The sequence below is a fragment of the Tinamus guttatus genome, unplaced genomic scaffold (genome assembly GCF_059628265.1).
Source record: "Tinamus guttatus ecotype Peru unplaced genomic scaffold, ASM5962826v1 Tinamus_guttatus_pri_ptg000389l, whole genome shotgun sequence".
Classification (NCBI taxonomy): domain Eukaryota; kingdom Metazoa; phylum Chordata; class Aves; order Tinamiformes; family Tinamidae; genus Tinamus; species Tinamus guttatus.
This window is the reverse complement of record NW_028288923.1, coordinates 2,398,919-2,418,900: the sequence shown is the minus strand read 5'-3', so window position 1 is coordinate 2,418,900 and position 19,982 is coordinate 2,398,919.

Here is a 19,982-nt window from a genome sequence, read left to right as displayed (position 1 = left end):
ATAGGCGCCAGGCTGTGGACTGTGAAAGGCAACTGTTGATACGAAATTTTTAAGAGAGTTCTCATAATGAAGCAGTACTAGTGACACAGATCTCCTAATCAGGCATTTAGTAATTTTGCTTTGCAGCTTGGAAAATGTCTTTCATTTATATTCACCTCCTAGGAGCTGTATGTCAGGCAATTATTCTTTACCAGAAGATTTCAAAGTCCAAGCAAATCAAATGGGTTCTGTTCTTAAAGTAATAGTGCCCTCAAAGCATCATTACTGTTGTTGAGAAATAGAAAACCTGAACGCACAAAGGCCTCTGTTCTCTATGAATACAGGTGTAATTCCTATTAATGTTATTGAAAATCGTGTGCATATTTACGGGTATAAAGTAGAGCTTTTCTGGATGAATAACACAGCTGAATACAATTCTGAAGGAAAAGCATTTAACAGGATAAATGAGTTCAGTCTTCAGAATACTGAGACTTCTGAATTAATCAAAGTATTACAGCCTGTAGTGATGTTACTTCCAAACCTGCCTGGATATTAGTTTGGGCAGGAGCAGAGAGCTGAGGAAGGAACAGCAACCTTGCAATACTCGCACCAGTGAACATTAGCTTTCCTTCGAATCATTACTGGATAAATGTCCTTATGCAATAGAGCACATCTTCATGTTTTGCTAAACTGTAGTCTTAGATTGCTCCTCACTGAAATAAAAAATAAATGGTTGATTTTTATGCCAGCGATCATTCAAAAAGCTTACCATCATTTTCAGTCAGTTGGAACCACTGCCTGAGGCATAAGCCAACTGCAAGCCTGCAGTGGAGGTTAAAATATGGATGTGCAGAAGTCTGGGGAATTATATGGTGTCACTCTACTTTTCGGAAGAAAATCCAGAGCCCACAGAGAAGCCTGTAGTACAGTCCTAGAAATACATAGATGTAGCAAGCTCCAAGAAAGAAGTGACAACAAATTGCTTCTGAAGAGGTGTGGACTCACCCAAGACAGTATTTTCTGCAGTTTGATTCCCACTGAGTTTGGGTGGTCTCCCACTGAGACTTGGATTCTGTGCACATTGTCTCCCCACCCCCCCAAAAAAATCCTCTATTTTTTATTTTCCTACCAACCAATGAAAACTTGATACTAAATTCACCAATAACAAAAAGCAATAACAGCATTTCTCATTTCAGTTTTATTTCATTTTTGCTAAGTTGGGTACATTTTCAAAGTGTTGCAAGGGAAATTAGGCAGAGAAACACTTTCAAAGAGAACAGATTCTTCAGAGAGACCTTTTGAAAACCCTGAATTAGAAATTATTCTCCAAAGCACCTTTTTGGGCAGGATCTTTCCACTTAAAGTCAAAAGAAAATGATGTCCTGGTTTATGTGAGAGACTAGAATTCCTGGGCTGGTTAATTATAAAGTAGAACAATGGCACAGTAAGATGCCAGCAGACCTCCAGCTTGCAAGTCAGTATAATCTGTGTTGCTAAAACGCTACTTAAAAATGACAACATTTCCTCTGATTGTACAAAGAGAAAAAACAAACAAAACAAACAAAAAAACCCCACACACCTCCATGATTGGACAGGCTTCCAATGCTATAACACAGCGTTACTGTCACCCCTTCTTCGCCAGGGTCACAGAAGAGGGAGGCTTGCAGCAATTCCTATCGAAGTTGTTGGTTGTCCTACATTCTGGTAAATCACTCTTCTTTGGTTATTTCTTTGTTATTTCTAACTGCCAAGACATAGTAATATAAACAGAATTACCTTCATCTTTTGCCTTTCCTACCTATCTACTCAGTAATAATGTTATCTAGGTCACAGATACTGCAGCCAGTGCAGATGAAAACCTATGCCTGCTTGGACAAGAGTGTCCCAGTCCTAGCTTTTCTTCACTGATTGTTTTCTGGAGGGCAGGATTTGACCCCTTTTTAGTTTATATGTTTTTGAAGTCACACCAAAAAGCATGCAAAATTTGCCATAGTCAATTTACAGTTATTATCACTTGTTTATGAACTTTTGATTAGTTTCTCAATAGTTAGTTTGCTAGTTAGCTTCGAGTTTCACTAAAGTAGCACTGTTTGTACTTTATATTCATTAAAGTGAGGAAAATAAGATAACAGTATAACATGAAGCTAAGTAAGTGTTATTTTCAAAGGAAACTTAAGATAACATTTGCAAAAGCATTTCAGTGAGCCAAGATCTAGAAAGCCTATGTGGAAAGGCTTAAAGAATTAGAGCTGTTTAGTGTGTAGGAAAAGGACACTGAAGGTCAGCAGTACAGTAATAGCCTTCAAACACATGAAACAATGGAGCAAGAATTTACAGAATTTTATCCATCACAGTGAAGTTTGACTATTTCAGGCCACTGCTGTATCAGGTACTTAGTCACTACTTCCCATTAAGTCTCTGCTTAAAGCCAGCTCTCCCCACTCATTTTCATTCTTCCTGCTCTTTCTTCCATTTACTTTACCTACAAACCAGTCTTTGTTACTGAACCAAAGTGCTGAAAGCACACTGACATTACAGCATTATCTCCGAATGATTTAGAAGGGTATTTAATGTATTCTAGTGTGTGCAATTCCATGGAGACTTGACATTTAGATATTAGTATAAATAATAAACAATATTGCCTAATTATGATTAAAACTGAAATAACAAACTGTGCATTATACAAATGGAAAAAGAAAAGAAAAAAAAAAAAGGTGGCTTAGGTAGCAAACAGAGATGCAGGAACATCCATTAGGAGTCATAAGATAACTCCACTTAAAGCCATACAATTACACTGTGTCAAAACTAATTGAGGGAAGCAGCCTGTCACTAATGCAATTGTGCTTTAATAATCGAGATGGCATCTACACGCACCTGGGAGAAAGGCAACCTCAGAAAACATAAATGAAAACTTTTGAAGAGATCAGGTTTCCTCTCTCAGCTATTTGTGTTGAGCACCAAGCTGAAATAATTGGCTGCATCGTTTCAAACCATTCGGTTTCTGCTTGAGCAGGTGGCAGGACCTCCCGCAGTGCAGGGTAACCCACGGTCTGTTGTGGGGACCCTGAAAATGCACCAGGTGGTCCCCTGAGAAGCATCCCGTGCCATCTGATCTCCTAGTGCTTTTCTGCTCTAAATTCATAGTCTGTCAGAGTTGTCAACGTTAAAGCCTTTTAGATGTTGTCTTTTAGATGTTTTTCACTTCTCACACTAAAATGTTCCAGAAATGAATTCACTATCTCTGAAGAGAGAACTGGTCTCAGAATTGGTCATAACTTCACTTAGACTCTGATTAAGGGCTTATCAAGTAAAATGGACTGGAAGAAGAATAAAATGTTTTATTTCTCCACCTTGCACCTAGTCTGAATGACAGCCCTTTTGAGGTCAGTATTGCTTAAGCCTGTAAAATGAAAGTGCTACGAATCACAATCAAGTAACTGTCAGGCACCTTATTAAATTTCATTCAATTCCATAGCAGATCTTAAGGGACCATCGCTAGCTTCCAATTTGGACAAAGATTAAATAATAGCTGATCAAAGATTTATGGAATTCTAAAGTGATACTAAACACAATGTGGTATGCCTTGAAAGCCTTCTCTGGTGAAGCTAAAAGTGGCCTACTTTAATGGTTTTATTTAAGTACTATTTTTCATAGTAGGAAAAAATTAGCAGTTCACAACCAAATCATCTAATTAAAATCTCATAATTCATAGAATAAATCAAGTTTACACTAACATTAGGATTTAAATTGTTGACCAGAAAGAATAAAAACACCACAACCACCACACCACAGCAAAAGAAGCAATATTATCTTTTTTTTTCCCCCCCCCCTAATTCTGAAAAATATCCCTATCTTCATTTTTCGGTGGGACTAGCCATTACCTATTTAGGGTCAAAGACAGATATTCTGTGTACCTGTGTACCCCAAAGTATCTTGTCATTTTGGATTTCATGCTCTACATTTCCTGTGTGTTTACTTACATTTATCGTCATAATATCTGAGAACACCTTTCATGGAATTGGTCTTCACAACACCCTTGATACAGAAGCATAGGGACACATTATTCCTACTTGTTAAATAGAGCAAGGAGTGATTAATCCAGAAGCACATGAGAAATGCACAGTTGAGCTAGGGAGGTCTCCTAAGTACAAGTTAGTAGGAGCAGTAATTACTAGACTGCCTATTTTCACCACTGTAATATACCAGATTTCCACCTGAAAATGGTAATAAGCTACATGCAATTATAACTTAGCAGTATATTAAAAATATTAACAGGACATAAGGGAAAGAAAATGAAGTAAAGAGAAACGACACAAGGAAGCAGACCCATTTTCTCTTTTGTTGCTGAAGAAAAAACACTCTAAATAAGTGGAGAGTCACTAGCAAAGAACTGACAGCCTTACACACTTGCAGAGAAAACTCCTGAAACTACATTCGCCTGTTCTTCAAAGCAATCAGATTCCTTACAAAACTGTGTGCTTTATCACGGGTTCCAGGGTTCTGGCAGAAGTCCAAGCTAAGGCTTGGCCAGATATTTATGGCTTTAACATATACTGTTTTGTGGTAGAACCTCTTGAGAGTCAACAAACAAGTAGAGCAGATACACTGTTTTGCACATCTGGACTGGGGCTCTTTCCACCCTTCTCTGAACACCTGCAGCATCCTTCCTACTGATTGAGTGAATCCTAATGATTTGCTACTGATGATTATGTGTACCCTAGCAATGTGGATCTGTTTATGTAAAAACTAAGCACACGACAAAGACACAAAGCTCAGACCCTTTCATATCCTCTCTACACTGTTGCAGCCCCAGCGACCTCAGAAATACGTGAAAGTGAGGCAGAATTTGCAGTGCAAATGACAACATTTGTGACTCCTGCAAGTTACAATATTTCAAAATAATATAGAAATTTATGGCTCATTCAGAATCCAAATGGAACATGAAGCAAGATATCATTTAAGACTACTTTCTGTTAGCAGCCCATGTACTTTTGATTTTTATGCCAAGTGTATTTTGAAATATGCAAAAGAACTATGGTCAATAACAGTGTTTGTACTTGCAGTACCCTATTTATACAGGGTTATACCACTATCTGTACAAAATAAGTATAAATCGGATTCCTGTGGAGTCAATTCATAAATGCCAGTGACAAGGAAGACCAAAAAAAAAAAAAAAAGCAGTTTACAATAAACATGTTTACTTTTTCCTAATAATTTCAGAGAGAGAACGTTTCACCTCTACTCAGTAACATCACAGAAAATAAAGTCAATACTCTTTCGTCACACATTTAAAAAAGAAGATCCAAATTTAAGTGAAATCTAATAGGAATTATTGCCTGCTGATCACATATTCAGCGTTACCATAACATTCATTTTGACACTACTGAAAATCTATGATTTCAGATGAATTCTGAAGGCGCGAGGTAGCTGCATATAGAGATGGATTAAACAACAATTAACAGGCTTTTTGCACATCATTTCAAATAATCACATTTGTCACTTTTTTGTGATTAGGAGAGATAAAGATTCAAGATTAGCAAATTAAAAAATAAGAACTAGTAAAAATGAACTGAAGTGAAAACACACTGTATGTCTCTCATTTATCTGCAAGAGATTTTCTTTCCATCCTGTCCTTAACACGGGAGCTTCTTCCTAACATTAAGCATGTGAAATACAAGTAATTCAAAAACATGTTAATTTGCAACTGTCAATGCCACAGAAACCCCTCCACAAGCTTCTCCAATGGGATTTCCATCTGAGGAAGAAGCCCCATCTGAATTCAGTATACTAGGATGGTTAAATATTTCTTTTCTGGAATAGCTCCAAGGGAACAGCTACAGATTAAGAGAGATGAAAGAGGGAAAAAAAAAAAAAAAAAGGATATAGACTTACTCAGGCAGCGGCAAACGAGCCATCTTCCTTTCCTGTCTATAAGAAAAAAAGATATAAGAGAAGACTGATATATTTTCCCTTCTGTCATCTTTTGGCCTTAGATAAAATGAAGCCTATTACTCCTCCAAAAGAAGAGACTAGTGTTGCCTTTTACATTACAGGAGAGAAGGGGAGAGGAAAAAAAGCATATACTTATGCCAATGGTAAATGACCCCTTTTCTTTTCCAGCAGCCATCTTTCCCAACAAGCTCATCCTCCTTTTCCTTAGTTTCATCAAGCTGAGGAAGGACCAGAGATGCAATTGCAAAGATAGGCGAAAACTACTTTCCTAATTCAGAGGCAATATATAAATAATATTCAGAGGCAACACGTAAAGCTTTTGTTCTCAGCTGTATCACTGGTCATGAATCCTTCTACTGTTACTGTTATTAGTGCTGTTTCTTTCAAAGAAAGGACATTTTACTATGTGATTTCCCAGTTCCTCAGCTCCAGAAACAGCATTCGATAAAATCCTGCCTTGAAACCTTTACCCATTTACAAAGGATTAACCCTATTATATAGACCTTAAGCTGAGTCTCTGGAACATTCTGAGGACACTGCCGAGAAGCTACTGAAGCCACATCCATCTGGAAAATGGGCTCTTGGTCCAATATACGGACAGGCAGGATAAATCATAGTTAAACTGCAGAGGTCAAACTCCCTGACAAAGAAATCTTTGTTCCATCAGCAACGCCCACTATTAGATGTGTACATACCTTGAAATTAAGCCAGTGGATGCTACGTGGAAATGTGGTTTCAACGCTTTGATCAAAGGAAAATCCAAGAACCCCAAAGAAATCACCTGTATTCTCAGCCTGCACTGTCTCATGGCTACTCAATTTCTAGGCTCATGTAAATACATCTTATTTCTCTTTGCTTACAAAATATAAACAGAAACATTTGATATTTTTATTGCTGATTTTGTATTTCAAGCTAAAGACTGACAGGAAAAAAAGAGAGGTGTAAATCAAAGTGTACAAACAATACATTCATGTCAATTAGGAAATAAATTCACTCTTGAAATCTATACAGGACAATCCACTTGATAAAAGGCTTCTACATAAAAAGGAAAAAGTTGTGATTTTTCTGTCCAAAAGCTATTTGAAGGAAGAAGCCTATAATTCAGAAACTATATGATGCATTTCTTGACAAATTTTTGACAAATCAGAGAAGCTATTGAACTACTTAAAGAAGGATAGCATACATATTACAGTAGAAAAGCTCTTAGTTAGACTTAAACATATTGACATTGCTTTCTTCTTTGTTTTCTTTTGCAAGCAAAGTTGAATAAAATATTTTTTTATTTAACTATGTAGAATCAATAAAACCAATTGTAGAAAAACACAGTCATCTGTAAAATCAAAGTCAGCTCATTTTGAAAAGGGGCTTCCTCTGTTACATTTTCTAGAAACCAATAAGAGACCCTGTGAAGGGTCTGTTTTTCAGTAAGTGCTGAGTAGCAGATATGACTGAGCTTTATTTTTCTTGTATCTTTTCTAGGAAGATAACTTCCTATATTAGGTTAAGGAGTCAAATGAAACTTCTATTGCTTGAGCATTTTGCTTTAAGCATAAAATCTTGCATCAATATTTCTGCCATTTGTGTGGCTTTTTTTTTTTTTAAACCGAAGTCCTGCTTTCCACACGAAAATGAAACTTTAAGGGCTTATGCGTAATAAAACTTCCTGTGAACCAAAGAATACTTAATAGAAAATGGCATCTATAAAGGACAAAGAAGCCAAGAGAGCCTCCTGGTAGCTTAAACATGTGACAGACCCATGGGCAGCTTCAAAGCTGCTAGGATGATGCATCTGCCAAGCAGCCAGCTGCTCCTGCTAGACAATCTCTTCTGTGACTTGGCATCTAGGTCTTGCGCTTGCCATTCAAAAGTGACAGAAGGAGCAACAGGATATAGAATGGTTGGTCGCTACCCCTTCACATCTGCAGTAATCCTCGTGGAGGCAGCGGGTGCCATGGGAAACAACATCTGTGCTCTGAAAAGCTGGAACAGTCATTTTGGGGGGGAAACCCGTGAGTGAAGGATGTATTATTGTAAGAGCTCCTTTGTCCCCACTAACACAGCGTCTCAGGGCTCGGAAAAACCTTTGTGGCATAGTGAAGAATAATAGCGGTCTGCTAACCCATTTTGAAGGCAACCAAGATACCAGTGATTAGGCGGCTCAGCAAAGGTCACATCTGTGCCAGAGTAAAGATTCGAGCGTGTCTCCCCAGATGTGAGCCTGATGTGGTGCCCACTGGACCGTGCCTTCTTCTCAATAAAGGACAGGTCATTTCTAAGCACGAGTTTTGCCCTGGAGCAGTTAGCAGAAAAGAAACCTTTACAACTAAGTTAAATTACAGTTGCGCAGTACTTTCCCTCAAAAACCTTTCACAGATTTAATGAAGGTCCTGGATGTCATGTTTTAAGCTATTTCATACAATATTAAAGCAAATCCATAATTTAGTAGAGAAACATGTCCCAGTTGTAGGGAAAATTTATATATTATTATTTTCTGAAAAGAAGGCTCTTATCGACACATATGCGAATGGAGGAATTACGAGGGCTGATTTGGGGGTTTAAGATCACAGTCATTTGTAGAAACAACAATCAAAAAAAAATCTTCATCCTGCATAATACTGCATAAGGATCCCCAAAACTAAAGATGACACGGGAATAACGCTTGTTCACCAAACACACTAAGTGACATGTTCTTCGTCTTTGTTGTCTCCTGCGGATACTATCAAAAGATGAAGGCAAGCTGAAAATTATTGATTTCTAAAATGCACAGTGCACAGTTCTGACAGAGTGTTGATTGAATATTGCAACTTGTAAATGCTGTAACTTGCAGGAAAGCCATTTAAATAGAAGACAACATGCTAACTGGGGATGACAATCAGTACGTAAACTTCATTTATGAAGTGCTGGAAGTGCTGTACTTCTAGTGCCCATCTTTAGCAAACCTGTACCATGATTAGAAGATTCCACCTGTGGAAAACAGAGACAAGACGTAATGTGGGAGGCAGACAGTCCCAACAGCTGGGTCATCAGGTTTCTAGGCCATCAAGCTAGCTCATGTCAACTCTTCAAGATGCCATTTAGAAGGGAAGTGCTACTGAGCTGTCCTCTCAGTTCCTACAACCAAAACAAATCTCAAAGGCAGTTCTGCTGTGATAGACATTTCCCTACGGTTGAATCTGCCTTAGCTACTGCAACTAAAATGATGCATTAGAGAGATGTGGCACCTGGTGTATTTACAGTTTGCATTATTTCATTGTCATGAGATCTCTCTTTTATAAGCACTGTTTGCTACCTAGTGCCCACTATGTGCTGCAGAAAGAAAGCACCAAAACAAGTGAAATGCTTGCATTTCACAACTACACTGTTAATAATAATGCTACACCCTAAAACCAAGGTCTGTAACAAAATGAGTCACCGTAAGTATGACGCTGAGTGGAAGAGAAGAGGTAGCAGGTAAGACAACAGGCCAAATTAAGTAAAGAGGGATATGCAACTGGGATAACAAACAAAAAGTATCCCATTCTTGTATTACAGCATTTCCAGCCTTTGGGTGTTTTGCCATAAGATTTGGTTGAAACAAGGTATGCCAACAGACAAAGCACTATGCATCTCAGTCACGGCTAAGTATGTTGCTATAATGAGGATCTCTCGTGAATCTGTTTGTGTTTTGGGGCCTGAATTTATGGCAAGTTATTACATTCATTGAAATCACAATAGGGAAGTAATAATAAAATCCTGCTATGACTGCAATAGAAAGCTCACAAGCAGGGCAAATAAGCCCCTTTGGAAGTTATTCGGATTAAGTTACCCTCATTTGGGGAAGTAACTATTCGTTAACAAATAAAACTTTATTATTATGGTTATTATAGCTATACTACTCTGTTCTGTGGCTGGCAAGTTTCCTGTTTTTGACTTTCATTTTTGAAATATGACATTGTTAGGAACTAAGCTGACTGAACTGTATAATCAGTGTACTCAGATCACATGCTGTAAAGTATCTTATTCATATTTATCTACAGGAAGTGATTCCACTCAACCCACTACAAACATATGGACGCTCAAATAAAGGGTCATTAGTGACCAATAAATAAGAAAACCTGATTTCAATCGGGGTGGCAGAAAATCCCCAGCATCTCTTGACACCTGTCTGTACTCATTAAAAAACTGCCATATAAAAACTTGCCTGATAATACTTGGAATTTAAACCATATGCACCATAAAGGCTACCAAATTCTTAAACATGTGCTTGTGCTTTGACATGTATAACCTCTGGGTTACTTTTTTTTTTTTTTTTTAAAGCGGTAGGGAGGGATAGTTCTACTGAACTGTGACATAAATGAGCACAATTAATAAAAGAGATTTGCCCAAGTGGGCAAGTATCCTTTTGTCTCAGCAGATATCCTTTTATCTGACCATCTGCTTCTCCAAATCTTCCTTCACTATAACTAAATATGCCTGCATTATTTCTTTAGAGCAAGGCCTGCTGATACCAGCAAAGATCTGGTTCAATTTGCCTGTGCAACTTCCTCATCTTCTATCTATCTTTTGGGATACATGACAAATACAGATGTCCAGCATGAAGAAAAGGTATATATGATCCAATCCACCAACACTGTCAATATTAGCTACAACCCACTAATTAAGCCGCAGAAAGTGACCAAACTAATTAGCAAGGCACACAAAGTGGAATATCATTAGTCAGTCAATCAATGCTAGTTTCCATTAAGTGAATGAGTGTTTCCCAACGATTTAGGGTCACTGTCAACCTCTCAAACTTCCCATTGGACCAACTACCTTGCCCTCTCACCAAATTTCTAATTGAAACCATTAACAGAATGATTGTTTCTACCTGCTACTTATGCTCCTGTACACCACCAATGATAACCATCTGGGAAACACTTAAATGACATCAGTTGTTTCAGATTTGTTTCAGTTCCTTTTAGTGAGAAGAGCAAGTGAGACCTTAACTTTTCCAGGTCCCAAGTGACCTGAACACTTGTTGAGATAAATATTCCCATTCAGGAAGTATTTATTGAAGTATAAAACTCACAGCTATAAAGAAACCCTGCGAAAGGCACAGCTGACCTAAAGGAAACTGCTTAAAAAGATATCTAATCTTGGATGATTGGCAGAGCTCCAAGACATGTTGCATGGCACTAACAGTAAATTTAAGCTTATTGGCATTAGGCTCACTCTTCCTACTTAGTGTTCGTGGATTCCTCCAAATCAGACTGCTGACCTACACCCTGCTGTCAGACCACAGTTTGCAAACGGCTCTGTAGATACATAAAACTAGAACAGTATCAAGCTTTAACATGACAGGCATTCCCCGAAGAATATTTACAAATATGCCTTCATTACAAGGTAGGCTGACTTGAATATTCTGCTGCCCAAACTTTAGATCCTTTACTTTAATGCTTAAAGCCTTACACGAATCCCTCAGCACTCTGAAGACCAGGGTAGCTAAAACAGTAAACATTGACTTTTAGTCAACGCCTCTGTGTTTTCAGTGATAGCATGTAATTGTTTATGGCACCTTATTCATACTAACATAAAAACAGGTAAGTCATTTCAAGACAAAGGAAAGAAATAAAATATTCATTGTGCTTGTGAGTCTTGTCATTCTCTAATTTCAGAGTTGTCTACATATGAGTACTTTCCTCTGGCTACTATCACTCCTTAACGCCCTTGCAATCCCAAATCTTCTGCTACGCATGCATCCAGGCATCCCAAATAATATTTTGGAACTGAAACATTTCTATTAGTTTAGATAGCATCATCAAATTCAGTATGAGAGAACGATTCACATAAATACTGGCTGGAATAAGAGTGCATGATGAAGTACCTCTTACTGATTAGTAGATTTGCTCTTGTGTACGGTATTTCACAACATCCTTAATCAAGCCTTCTCTAAAAGATTCCAGCAAGATTCAAATAAAATTCTTGATTTTGATGAATAGGCTGTCAAACCAGGGTCGTAATGTCTCTAGCTATCAGATGGACCTTACATTTTCATTTCACGCACAAAAATAAGTTCTAATACATAATTAAAAGAAAAAAAAATCATATATTTTGCCTGAAAGAGCCAGCATTCTACTCTGAAGAACAGCTGCTACCAGTATATAAGGTGATCTCATTCTGAGACAGTGTGATTTTTGTAGCCTCTCTTTATAAATCCGGCTTTAATCTAGCTGGGAAGCATGCAGATCCACGCTTCACAGGTCAGCTAAAGTGCACTTTACAATATGAGCCCTTGTTTTGGATGACATTTCTAAATTTCCACATAATGTGGAAATTAATGGAATCACAAGGAAAACCAAAGAAAAGAGCTCAAGATGCAAGACCTCTCTGCCACCAGGTATCATGAAACAAGTGATATTAAAATGAGAAGCAGTGAAGGTGGGAAGATAAGAGGGAAAAAGTGATTATGAGCCATTTGCACAAAGTATAAATTAGATTTCATTCATCCATTTCATTTTTTTTCTAAGTAATTCCATCTCCAGGACATCCATTCAAGAACATTGTTCCTGCAATGACCTCTACTCAAGCAAACACCGTTTTAGACATGCAAGAACAGTTGGTTGTGTTAGTGCATAGGAAATTAGTTCCTAATGATTATTAGGATATGGGTAAATGATTGATTAGAAGTATATGGATACCATGAGCCTAAGAGAACTTGAAATCAGATCCCCAGACTATATATAATTTTTCCTTACAGTGTAGCCATTATACTGAAGATGGCATATACATTTCAACTTTTTCCCATATGTATCTTTACGATTAAATATGTAACATTTTTTCAAATGCTTAAAAAAAACAAACAAACAAAAAACTATAATTTTTGAGTACATATCTGCTGCTTTACAATCCATTATTTGTCCACAAATAATATTTGGATTCATTGGAGGCAAGCAAGATTCCTGTCCTGGCAGGAATCATTACGCCATCAAATACCATCACTTCTTTTGTGCAGAAGAGGTATTTCATGACAAACTCATGAACATTATCTTCTAATAGCTACAGGAGTATTTCAGCTACCCCAACTGAAGGGAATAAGCACTGCATCATTGCTACATTAGATTTTTAAAGTATTAATCTTTGTTTTAGAACTGATCCCACTTCATCCTTTATCAGCTCATTGCGCAGGTATATGCTCAGCACATAGTATGTAGGTTCAAAAAGCACTGAAATGAAGCAATGCTAAAAATAATGGAAATGCTTCTTCTAAAGTTACATGTTTGATTTATTAAAATGGTTCAAACATTTTTCCTAATTAATGTGAGCAAAGCGCCTAACAAAACTAGAAAAATGTCGCTCTAGTTTGCACTCCACTGAGACTAATACTCATTCTTCACACTTCAAAGGGCAAAGTTGAGTGAGAGAGTAGAGCAAGCACCAATTTTTGTCCCAGTGACAGTAGTAAAAATGGCCATTTAATGTTAGTATGTTAGCCATGGCTGATGAACAAATTCTGTCTTTTTCAATTTAAACTAAATAAATCTTGAATGTGAGCTTAAAAATCTTGCTATTATCTCATATCGATATTTCTCGTCCTATCCCGTCCAGGTTTAGATTTAGAAATATATTCAAATCTTTTTCCTATTACTGCGAGAGAGATGTGCTCCTATTTTCTGATAGATAAAATGAATTTTATAGTCAAGACTCATCTCTGGAAGGAAATCCAATTTGGGGTTAGGTGTTAAGTTGGGAGTCATATTGCCCATCTTTAGTTTTCTAAAAGTTAGATGTCTAAAGTGGAAACCCCCTTGAGATACATATTTACTTCAGACACTAATCTTAGGATATGAGTTCTTTCCAAGCATACCACACATCTGACAGGGTTTCACATCTCTTTTCAGCCTTTTCCATGCTACATTAAGCAAATTGCCCTTTCAGTGCTGCCTGTACCAAATCCCATTCTGGGCTGCCTTACGCTCTTTGTGCATTTGTCAGGGTTACAAACTGTATTTCAGCAGCCAACAAAACACCAAAATGCCTTTGGAGATACAGCTCTGAATAACTTGCCAACTGGTGGGACAAAAGTCATTGTCAGACACAGATTTACATTTTAGGAGACCTGGCTTCCAGTCCAAAGCACAAAGATGACTTCAGCAAGAGGTAACTAATGCTCAGAGAGATGTAGAATTCTACATCCAATTTGTACATACAGTCACTGTGGAAGCATATGTAAAAACCAGCCAAGCAACAACTTTAGATCCTGAACACAGAAGGAGGACAGGAAGTGGCATTCTTTCCCACTGTTTGCAATTTGATTTTCATTTGATTTTTCAGGTGGAAGGAAACCCTACAAATTTCAGGAAGTTAAGTCCTTTATCTCCTTGTATATATCTTTTGAAAGACTGTTTACCTCAACTATTTCTAAAAGCTACCATTTTCTCAAATGTACATCAGTGCATCAATTTGCCTAAGCTGAGCTCATACCCTCAAAAGCAGATGTCTTCCCAACTGTGGAAAACATCTTGGATGAAATTACGAGAAACTTTAAAGAACCATTTCTGTTAGTGAAACTGCAGAGTATGACTCTAGACTGACAGACTCTAGAACATGTATTCTGGCTTGTCATTCTGTATCACTAACAGTGTGGTAAGCGTTTTAAGATTTGCTAGGAGTTAATGTCGCAAAACGGTAAAGATATTTTTGTCAACATGCTATGGAAATGTAAAAAACTCTTTGCTTGAAAGCTAAACAGTGAAAGTGTGGAAATTACAACTAACAATTTGGTAAGTTTTTTGTCAACCCAGGAGATCACTGACTGTTTACACATTTCATCTACTTCTTACTTGGTGAAACTTCTATAGTAGATCTCAAACCTCTATAGATCTTTACATATGGAACAGTTGTATTAACAATACTCACATGACTACTAAAGGTCTTGTTTTGATTTGACATCTAGTATCGTCCTGCTATCAATATGATCTACCATCAACACTAAGTCAAGCTGGCACTGTTAGCATGTAATAATTTAAGAAAGTCCACTGAATGGTTACCTTTAAAACTCTCCTACATGCAAAATCAAACTCAGTAAGGAAAAACATAAAAATTAATTTAATCAAATGTGTTTATAGGGTTTCTTTATACTTTCCTTTCTCCTCAAGTATAGTTAAAAGCAAACACAACTCGTAAGGCACATGTAACAAACTTATAAGAAAGATACAGGAAGCCAGAAGGCGACTGACTAGCAAGGAAGGCTATTGAAGCACCAGCAGGAAAACAAATGGAAATCTACAGGCTTACTGTTTGGTAAGGTTTTGTATTCATACACTCGTGCATATATACTTCTTCTAGGCACACTTATGGATACAATCCATCCTTATGTAGTTAAGTGTTATAAAATTCCCTTGGATAACAAGATATTACACTCTTCCTGTCTTGATGTGAATGTATAAGCAGTTGTGAGGCTTGGGGAAGCAGGTACATTGTTGGTATAGGGTAGAAGACAATCTTTCCTGCACACAAGCAAGAAGAGTACTCCTAATTCAGGCAGAATTGGCAGACCTAGGTACCTTTATCGAAGAATTTGTTTGACAAATTCAGGGCTTTTGTTAGTGAAGGAGTAGTAGATAGGTTTTGATTTTTAAAGACATGTTCATTATTAAAATCCATTTGCTGAAAGGTTTATTACAACATATGGCTGCCTATAAATTCTTCATAAATGAGTACTTGGGACACTTCTTTAGCGTAATCAACCTTTTATTCCTTTTATCATTCACTCAGGTATGTGACTGAAACTGGTAACTTTTAAAAAAGTAATTTTGAGTTCTGATTTGTTGGTTGATTCTGTTAAAGAATTCTCCTAGTGGCAGTCATCACAGTTCTCAATCCCTCTCCCCACACCTCATCCACCAATTCACTAAAACCACTGATTAAACTATTGCTCTTCCATGTTCTAAATAATAAAAAAATTCAAATGTGTGTGTATCACACACACACATCTGGTAATTCTGTATGTTGTTTATGGCTATTTTTTGATAGGTGTATAATTGATTCAAATGGTAATTCAAAAATTAGAGTCTGGCACCTCAATTTTAAAGCCTTTTTTTCCTCACATCCATCAAGAGAGTAATCAATTTAGTACTGAGACAAAGCTAATAATTTCATAGAATTTTTGCTCTCTTCTATTCTCTCTTCTATTGCTCTCCATTTTTATTGCACTCTACTTCTAAGTCTGTTTCTGAATCTGGCGAACTAATTCCTTTATTACACAGTGTTTTCCTCCCTACTTACAAGTGTCTTAATATGCCACGACTCTTTCAGTCCTGTAATTATAATGATTAGGCTTTTCCTCTGTGCATTCTGATTCCTAGGAACACTGCACTTTAAGTAACCTTTCAGTGTCATTTTATGAAAACAAAGGCAGTTAACATGTTAAGGAAAATTACAAGTGAAAGAACTTCATGTACTTTGGGCATTCATTCAATTTTTCTCTTTATTACAGTGTTCAGAATTATATTCTAAGTAATGTTTGGAATCAAGTATTGCAAAACCTTTATTTTATTATAAGGCATGTTGCCATGGATTGTTTACAGCTATCCAGATGTTCTTGAGTTTACCTTGAACTTCATTTGAAAGCCCAAGGCCATACATATGTATGTTTTTTTCTCCCCTGTTCTGCATAATATGTATTAATAACATGCTATAATTGAGAATAAAAAAAGAGGAGAGGAAGAGAGGTAAAGAAAAGGTATATTTGACTTTGACAGTAAACAAAGAAATTTTTCTATACTTTGCTTTACACACTCTCGGAGAGAGATTCCATTCATGCTGAACAAGAAGCAAGCGAGATACTGTTCTACAGCTTCCGGGCTAGCTTACATTGCACCTAAACATATCCATACACAGTGGCACTGGCCAAAAAGACAAAAGAAACATGATGGCCGGAACAAAGTTGAATAATACAGTACGTGACCCACTCTAAAAATGAGTCACCTACCACTTCCACAGCACTATCCTTTTCAAAAAAAGTCATGCTGTGAACTGGGAAGGATATCCCAGTGTACAACTTCTGTAACTTCTTTAAAATATAAGCCTCTCGGTAAAACATTTTGCATTTGATAAATCACATTTTTTTTTTCTCAACCAAAGACAACATTTCCTCAAGTATCTACATTTAGGCAACTACAACCAACATTTTTATTATGGACCTAGAATTAGAAACAAAACACTCTCTTATGAGATTAGAACTTAACAGGAATTTTAAGTGATTTCACTTCCTATTCTCCAGATTCTTATGCTGTAAGGAAGTCTATTATTTAGCAGGTAAGGTCAGCCAGATTCTGGGAAGACACTGTAGAGTTCCAAGCAGCAACTTGCAGCTATATTCTGCTTGGGATTTTCACCTAGTGGTTTATGTAGGATTTTCTAAGAGAAATGGGGAAATAATACATCAATAAAGAGATGTTTTGAGTGTCTATTCAATAGTTATTGGGATATTCTGTTTATTTTAATGTGACCCTGGATTCCTGTAACTGCAAGCAACATTCACACATTTGTGAAAGATTTTATAATGCACTCCAATGAGAAGCCATAAGCATACTGAGCTCTTTGGCACTCATGCAATAAAAGAAATCTTTAAGATTAAGACTCAGAAGATACAACAGAATGATTCAGCCACAGGAGAAAAGAACTTCAGTTCTCAGGTGTCACACATCTGACATGATTTTAAAACAAACACAAACTTTAAGAGCTTCTTGTTAGAAAATTTTCACCTCATTCCCTTCAGAAAGGAGAGTTAAAAATAGCCAACCATTCCTATTTTCTTGAAGTGGCCCCTATGCTCTCATTTTTGTATTTTCTTTCCCTCCCTCAGCCTGAAACCAGCAACACACACATACTGAGTTAACAAAATGAAGGGAAGGACTTTTAGAAACTAGAGATAAATGCAATGGGTAAAATACTCAAAGGCACGATGCTCAGAGAAAATATGCCCCAGTATGCGTTGTGCATGAAGATTTTACTGCTTTACTGAGACAAATTCCTGTTGAAAGGAGTGGTAAGGAGATATTTAAGAGAATAGTACCCTACTCTGCAGAAAAGCACATGTAAAACATTGCTACTATGATTCCAAACAAATGTAACTGGTCCCCAAACACTCTTTCCTCTTACACTAGTTGCTGCTGCTGTTGATGCTGTCTGTCCTCATATGTACTGTAAATGTACATAAACATATGTAAACACACTTCAACTTTGTCTGGATGGTTAGAAACCACTTAAAACTGTAGCTTCCTATCTGTTTAGTTTTACGCATGTTCACTCACCAGTAAATATGTAGTTTTGTTTCATTCACTTTCTTGTTCCTTCTTCTCAGTCCCACCACTCAAATGCTTGTTCTGAACTGCACCGAGCCAGATGAAGGAGATGATCTCTCTGAAAATAAAACACATCTTTGACCTAAGTGACCATGATATGGCTTTTTAAATGCTTATTCCAGCAGAAGGAAAACCCTGGGAGCGGGCAGCCGAGGAAGAAATGGTGAGACTGCCACTTTCATGGTATCAGGGAGTCGGCCAGTACAAAGTGTCTGTCTAACTACAGGCTTATATTGCAGAAGAAAGTAAGCCACTATAATGAGCAGTTCCTTGGGATTATTGTACAATTTACAATCAATATAATACTCTTTGCCTTCTTCCCTCTTGCCTCTTTCTGCTCCTCCTCCTATACAGGTCACAAAACCCTTCGTTCACTAAGATATAGCAGAGTCTCAGAATTAACATTTCTCATGTTATGTGGACATTGAAGATTATAAATAAAATTTATTCTCCTTGGCTGTCCCTCCAGCTTATTTTCAATTTAGAACATCATTTAAAAATTAACATACTACATAAGTGTAAATTTAAAAAAATTAAAATGTTTATTGACGCCTTTGCAAAACAAATATCCCTTTGCACATCTGAGATGAAATGCTTTGAACACTGAACATCCTTTCCTTTACGCAAAGTGCTAACAACCACAGCAAACCATGGAGAGTACCACCAGAGAAAGCAAAGATGAGCTGCAGGAAAGAAGAAAAAAAAAACCTCTCGTGTGATTCCTTCACTGGCTTTGCAAAAACTTGCACTTGATATGTGAAGAGCTCTGTCTGAAACCATTAATAACAAAAACAATCACCAAATGAGAGCAGCCTTGCAAGCAACCATCCATAAAAAGAAAGCCAGTTAATTAAACAAATCACAAGCTATCTCCAGACTGTCTCTCTCACTTTAAAGTCCTCAGTGCAGAAAAGAAAAAAAAAAATCTCATCAAATGATATAATCATAATAGCCTCAAAATAACTCACACATATTTCCAGATAAATCACTTCTGAAATAGTAAGTGCCCGGGCAAACTTAGAGGGAAATTGCACCTGATGTGAAATTCCTGCTTCTTGTAGGGGCTTTGGAAAACACTGAATTTTCTTTCTCTTCATTAAATGCTTGTTCCTTTTCCTTAGATTGTCACTTTTTATACAGAACTTTAATTAAACTCTAGATTCGTATCACTTGATGTTGCAGGGCCATTTCACCATGTCTCAGAAGGCATTTAATTGGAATCAAAGGCTCAGGGTTAGAAAAAAACATTTATCCCTTGCCAAAGCCTACAAAGCTTTCTGACCAGGGCCAGGGAGCCACAGCTGAACTGAATTGGCTGTGAGAATATGGCTAAAGGCAGCACTGGCCCTGCAAATGCTGCTGCATGATGGAAAAGGTAGTGAGTTAACAGAAGTGGAGGTGCATTAATTTTTCTGAGATTATACACTGTGATGAGACTCTTTCATCAGCTTGGATGGCCATAGCAGATGGTAGGAGCCTTAACAGTGTCATTCCATTATAAGGCTATTATTGATCTAAAATCTAATTGGAAGATCAATTTGGATTGGAATCAGAACCCAATGTGACACTGATTTCAGAGTGGATAAGAAGCAATTTACTCCTCTGGGTGCCAGAAATCAATTTTTGGTTCTCTGTGCTGACCCAGCTGCCAAAAAAAAAAAAAAGGAGAGAACTGAGGATAACGTGCAAATAAAGGATTATAGTAATCCAATCTGTAGGTGATAAAAG